The sequence below is a fragment of the Nicotiana tabacum genome, chromosome 10, assembly GCF_000715075.1.
Source record: "Nicotiana tabacum cultivar K326 chromosome 10, ASM71507v2, whole genome shotgun sequence".
In the NCBI taxonomy this organism is placed as follows: Eukaryota; Viridiplantae; Streptophyta; class Magnoliopsida; order Solanales; family Solanaceae; genus Nicotiana; species Nicotiana tabacum.
Window position 1 is genome coordinate 149742803 of NC_134089.1, and position 7438 is coordinate 149750240.

The following is a 7438-nucleotide window of genomic DNA, read 5'->3' on the forward strand; positions in this document are numbered from 1 at the left end:
CAACAGTAAAGTATTTGTAAGAGCTATTGGTTATGAGACTGATAAGCGCATCAGTCAACATTCGAGGATGAATATTCCAAAGGGGGGAATGATGTTACACCTCATGTTTTTGTACTCAAGAGTACGTCGTAAGTCAATTAATGTAAGATCAGAAATGAAATCATCTTTAAAACGTTTACAAAGTTAGTTAATCATGTTAACGTAGAGGTTACAAATATTTAAGATCATGAATACCAAGTACCAAGAGGGTTTGAACGCTTAGAAGCTATACGAATTGAAGAAAATAAGTTTCGTCGAAAGTCGACAAATTAGGAATGTTATAACATGTACTATTGGGGTGAGTCTAGGGTGCTTAACATTATAAGGAGATGATGTTATGAGTTATTTTAGTCATATTATAGTCTTGTTTTATGTTCCGAATGAGTTGTGGAACAAAAGTTGAAAAAGGTCATCACAAGTTACATTCATAAATATGTTGAAACTTTAGTCCAATAGAGCTGAGATTTTAACCCAATATACTTTGATTTATAGGGTGATCCACCTACCAAATTGAATATCTACGAGTCTAGTTTCTAACTTATTTAACCGTTTGTCGATACGATATCAGAGTAGAGAGATATTCACATTTTTGTGAGACTGCACCAAGCAGCTCTATAGGACCCACACAGGTGGTTGAGATATATTGATATATATAAGATGCCTCAACCCCATTTTAACTTATTACGTTTCGGTATCTTCAGAACCTAGACACCTAAAAACACTCTCTCAAGTTTCTCTCATGATCCAAGACCCAAACAAAGGGCAAACAACACAAATCAAGTGTCAGGAATTCTGCCGCGCTAGTAAGTTTCTCGTTCTTCTTGTTGTTACTGATTTTATGTGGTTCCAGCTCGCGTGGGAGTTTTTTTAAGTGGTTTAAGTTCTATAAAATACTCTCATATTCATATTAACCCTAGGTTATTTCAAGTATTGCAAATGGATTACACCATATTTCAACATCAAAAGGTTATGTTGTCATTGAGGATAGTTGTGGGTTGTGTTTGGCTGAAATTTCAAGTTGTTTTTACTGGATAAGGTGAGTATAACAACCTACTAATTGTTATTAAGCTTTCTTGTATGTTGGTTAAGTTTTTAGGATTATAAATACAAGATAATACTTGGATTAGCTTAAGTCACTTCTATGGTATTGTATTGCCATTGAGGGTTGTTGCAAGCTATATATACCTTGTATATAGACTTGCAGCTACAGTAGGAGGTATGTGTATTGTTTTCTTGCATGTGATTAAGGTTATCTTGATGTTGATTAAGTTAAAAGAATGGACTAGACATGAACTAGCGAATAAAGTTGTGAATTGAAGATAGTTAGAGTTGTGGATTGTTTCCTTTGTTATAAATATATCGTATAAGGATGGGTCATTGATGAATGACTTCATTATCATATTAGAGATGTTGTTAAGTTAATGTATGAAGTCTATAAGTGGTGATAAGGGTTATACGGATTCTAATCGGAGCTTGCCGCTCGTCGTGAAGTAGTTGTGACTTGTTGTTGTTATATGATGTCTTGTTATTAATATTTATATGTTGCTGGATTTCTCTAATTGTTATTATTGGTATATGGTATTTGAGGAGGCCCTTGTTACAGGGGAGATACTGCCCAAATTTACATAAATGAGCTACTAGTTTAAGTTGTGGACTTAGCCTTTATTTAAACACTGATTTTGAATCTCTGTATGCTATGGTAGATTGAGTTGAGTTTTTTGAAGAACTTCTTGGAAGCTATTAAGAACTCAACGAGGTTAAGGTATGTTAAGGCTAAACCTTTCCTTCATTTTGGCATGATCCATAACTACATGTGTTTGATAACGAGACATAAAGAGAAGTTCATATTCCTGAATTTATGTACATTATCCTTGTCTCATAAGTTACAACATTCTCTCTTATTGGGACTTCATATTCATTTTAGTTTTGTCTTCTTTCAGCCAAGAGAGCAAATGTCTATATACATAATGTATTACAGTATTTTCACCACCATCGAGCTATAATCAATGGGCAGACCCCCTATTGGGCAACCTCTGATTAGATGGTAAGCTATAACCAAGCCTACTATGGTCAAGCGCCTATGAGCGAGCCTAGAATGGTCGATACAGAGCCTAGTATGGCCGAGCGCCAATGAGCGAGCCTACTATGGCAGATAAGTTACACATACCGAGCCTTATAGGGCCGAACAACTATATACATACTATATTGAGAGAGTTGAGTCAGTATTAGCAGGTAAACATATCTTCAGATTATCTTTGACTCCTAGTTACTTTCAGTTATTATATAGTCAATTAAGTTTCAGATTTAAGTTATTCAGTTTCCCTACATACTTGGTACATTATTTCATACTGACGTCCCTTTTGCCGAGGATGCTGCATTTCATGCCTGCGGGTCCTGATAGACACTTGGATAGACCTTCCCAATAGATAGATTCAGACATTAGCTTGGTTGTAAGCTCCACTTCCTCGGGGTTACCAAGTCTAGACCTTAGACTCCATTTTATATATACATGTTTGCAGCAGATGAATGATTGTTTTGACCAGTTGTAGGGTTCCAGAGTGTTCTCTAAGATCAACTTGAGATCGGGGTACCATCAATTGAAGATTTGGGATTCAGATATTCCAAAGACTGCTTTCTAGACTAGATATGGCCATTATGAGTTTCTAGTACTGTCCTTCGGTCTGATTAATGTTGCAACGATGTTTATGGATTTGATAAACAGGGTGTTAAAGCCATATATTGATTCATTTGTCATTATCTTCATTGATGATATTTTGATCTACTCCCACAACATGGAGAAGTATGAGCATCATTTGAGAGTGGTGCTTAGACCTTGCGAGAACAGAAGCTATATGCTAAGTTCTCCAAGTGTGAGTTATGGTTAGATTTTGTGGAATTCTTGGGGCATGTTGTATCAGGAGAGGGTATTAAGGTGGATCGTAAGAAGATTGAGGTAGTTCAAAGTTGGCCTCGTCTTGCTACGTCGATTGATATCAAGAGCTTCTTGGGGTTAACAGGTTATTATCGTCGATTTGTGGAGGGCTTCTCATCTATCACAACACTTTTGACTAGATAGACCCAGTGGGTGCTCCGTTCTATTGGTCCGATGATTGTGAGGCGAGCTTTTAGAAGCTCAAAATGGCTTTGACTATGACACCAATGCCTCGTTCTACTATGGCGATTGAGATCAAGAGCTTCTTGGGATTATCATGTTATTATCATCGGTTTGTGGAGGACTTCTCATCTATCATATCACTTTTGACTAGATAGACCTAGAAGGGTGATCTGTTTCGATGGTTCGATGATTGTGAGGAGAGCTTTCAGATGCTCAAGATGGCTTTGACTACGACACCATCTAGTGTTGCCTTCTGGTTGGAGATGTATATTATGTATTGTGACATTTCAAACATTGGCTTGGGTTGTGTATTGATGCAGCAAGGGCGAGTTATTGTATACGCTTCACGTCAGCTGAAGCCCCATGAGAAGAACTACCCTGTGTATGATTTAGAGTTGGTTGTGATTGTTCATGCTCTTAAGATCTGGAGGCATTATCTTTATTGGGTGTCCTGTGAGGTTTACACCGATCATTGCAGCTTGACATTTGTTCAAATAGAGGGATCTCAATTTAAAGTAGCACATGTGGCTAGAGTTACTAAAGGACTATGATATTACCATTCGTTATCATCCGAGAAAGGCGAATATAGTTGCGGATGCCTTGAGCAGAAGGTCAGAGATTATGGGTAGTTTGGCATTCATTTCAGCAAATGAGAAGCCACTAACTTTGGACATTCAGTCCTTGGCTAACAAACTTGTGAGGTTGGATATTTCAGAGCCCAGCCAAGTGCTTGCATATGTCGTTGGCTAGTCCTCACTATTGGAACAGATCAAGGCTCATTAGTTTGATGATTCATACTTCTTGGTTCTCAGAGAGACGGTACTACAGGGTGGTGCCAAGGAAGTTATTATCGACGAGGATGGTATTCTGTGACTCTAGGGTCGCCTATGTGTTCCTAATGTTGATGGGCTGAGGGAAAGGATTCTATAGGAGGCACACAGTTCTCGGTATTCTATTCATCCAGTGCTACGAAGATATATCACGACCTGAGGCAGCATTATTGGTTGCGGCAGATGAAAACGGACATAGTTGAGTATGTTGCGAGGTGTCTAAATTGCCAACAGGTTAAGCATGAGCACCAAAGTCTAGGTGGCCTACTCTAACAGATGACTATAACTGAGTGGAAATGGGAGCACATTACTATGGATTTCGTAGTTGGGTTGCGGCGGACCTTGCAGAAGTTTGATGTAGTTTGGTTCATTATTGAAAGGTTGACCAAGTCGACACACTTTATTCCGGCTGTGACCACGTATTAGAGAGGTTGGCCCAGATTTATATTCAGGATATAGTTCGGTTGCATGGTGTGCATGTTTCCATCATATCAGATAGAGGCCCTTAGTTCACTTCATATTTTTGGAGGGCAGTAAAGTGTGAGTTGGGGACCGGGGTAGAGCTCAGCACAACCTTTCATCTATAGACTGACGGGTAGTTGGAGCGGATAGTTCATATCTTGGAGCACATGCTCAGAGCATGTGTGGTTGACTTTGAAGGGCAGTGGGATCAATTCTTGCCTTTGGCCAAGCTTGCTTAGAACAATAGTTATCAGTCCAACATCGAGATGGCTCCATTTGAGGCTTTATATGGTCGGTGATGTCGTTCTCCTATCGAATGGTTTGAGCCTAGCGAGGCTAAGTTACATGGTACTGATTTGGTGAAGGATGCCTTGGAAAAGGTAAAGTTGATTCAAGAGTGACTTCGCACTGCACAATCTAGACAAGAGAGTTACGCGGATCAGAAGGCGCGTGATTTATCATTTATGGTAGGCGAGAAAGCTCTTTTGAAAGCCTCGCCGATGAAGGGGATCATGAGGTTTGGGAAGAAGGGCAAGTTGAGCCCAAGGTCTATAAGTCCATTTGAGGTGTTGAGACGAGCTGGGGAGGTTACTTATGAGCTTTCTTTGCCTCCTAGTCTATCGGGATTTCATCCGATTATCCACGTGTCTATGCTCCGGAGGTATCATGCTAGTAGGTCACATGTGTTAGACTATTGTACGATTCAGATAGATGAGAGCCTGGGCTATAAGGAGGAGCGAATTTCCATTGTTAATAGGTAGGTCCGCCAGTTGAGGTCCAAGAGGATTTCCATGGTAAAGGTTCAGTGGAGGGGCCAACCAGTCGAGGAGGCGACTTGGGAGTCCGAGGAGGACATGCGGAGCAAATATCCACACTTATTCAGTACTCCAGGTATGATTCTAGACCCGTTCGAGGACGAATGTTTGTTTAAGAGGTGGAGAATGTAATGACCCAATCGGTCATTTTTCTTTCTAGAACCCCCCTAAATAAGACTCATCGTAGATGCTTTTACTATTTTATGACTTGCGAGGATGGTTAGTTTGGGATTTGAAAGGGTTCGGGTTGAAATCGGAACACTTGGTTCCTTAGTTTGGCTTTAAAAGGCTAAGTTTGACTTCAGTCAACATTTTGAGTAAACGACCTCAGAATTGGGATTCGATGGTTCCAATAGGTTTGTATGATAATTTCGGACTTCGGCGTATGTTCGGATCGAGTTTTGGATGACCTGGGAGCGTATCGGCTCTTAATAATGAAAGTTGACTATTAAAAGGTTTTAAAGTTCTTGAAATTTGGTTTGGAGTAGGTTTTGGTGTTATTGAGGTACGTTTGGAATTATGAGTCTGGGAATAGTTCCATATGATGATTTAAGACTTGCACGCAAAATTTGGTGTCATTCCGAGTAGTTTATGTATGTTTCGCCGCGCTCGGAGTAAGTTGAAGAACTTGAAGTTCGTAAGTTGATTCAATTTGGTTTGAGGTGTGATTCTAAGTTTTGATGTTGTTTTATGCATTCCAAGGGTTTGCCCGAGTTCGTTTTATGATTACAAACTTGTTGGTACATTCGGACGGGGCTTGGGGGGCCCCTGATGCTATTCGGACGTGCGCAGATTGAGTTAAGACTCAAAAAGGGCTGCTGGTGCACCTGTTCTGGTGTGCCCGCTCCTGTGAGCTTTGGGCCGCAGGTGTGAGCCCGCAGGTGCGTGGGTTGGGTCATAAAATCGGCTTTGGAACGTTTGGTCATGGACCGCAGATGCAGGTTTTCATGTGCAACTACGAACGCGCAGGTGCGATTGGGGAGGGCTAAAAAGCGGCTCAAGGCACATGAGCGGCACACTCACTGCAGAAGCAGAAATCTCGTCCGCAGAAGCGGCCCTCACTAGGCTTGAGGAACTTCGTAGAAGCGGACCTGCACCGGAAATGCGGCTAAAGCACCGCAGGTACGAAAATTGCAGAAGGCAGAACAGTTCATTTAAGTCGGGACTTAGGCATTTTGAGCTCATTTATTTCATTCCTTGGGCGATTATTGGTGTTGACACCCAATTTTTCCCATAATATTTTCAAAACTATGCCTGGGCATCAATCAGTATTTTTCACACAATTTCTGCACTTTTAAAATATTGTAATTAATTTCTCCCAGCATTTTATTTATAAAACAATCACTGATTGCATCACAACTAGTTTTATAATAATTTTATGGCTTAATTTTGTCATTTGCATTTGTACTAAGTTTCAATTATTGCACAAATAGACACTTTTATATTTTTAGGTCACAATTGTAATTACTTTGCAATTATAGCCTACATACGCATTATTACATTATTTTACAGCCTTTTATATTTTTAAAATATTAAGCAATTATTTTAAAACATTTACATGCATGAAAATCATTTTTTATAATTTATTAACTATTTTTTAAAAATTATTTTAGCGATTAAATATGTATTAACAAATAGCCCCTATCATTTGGACCTAGCCAATTAGACAACCCAATTTTTACTCCCACATTAGCCAAAAATCTACCCAGGCCCAAATCCCATCTGACCCTAACCCAATTTAAGTCTACCCGACTCAATACCCCAGCCTATCCTGGCCGTTGATCATTTTGATCAATGGTCCAGATCTCCCCTTACCTTAATTAAACAAATATACCCCCTTCTAACCTAATCATTTCCCACCCTTCCCCACCGTTATTTGTAACCCTCCTCTCTCAAATGCTCTCGACCAAAACCCTAATCTCCAAACTCCGTCATCGGCTTAGCCCTCCGTTATACAATGTTTCTCTGTCATCTCAAGCCTATATCGGCCTCCTGCTTGCCATGGTATATCCATTTCTTGATCCTTGAGGAGATCCTCAAGGGACCTAGGCGGTCAGTTTACACCTAGGGTTTTTCTTGCCTGTTTCAGGCTATTTGGCTTGATTTTGAGTAAGATCTTTCTCATTTGTTGTCTTGATCCATGATTTCTTAAGTCTATGCTCGTCTCTGTTGCCTTC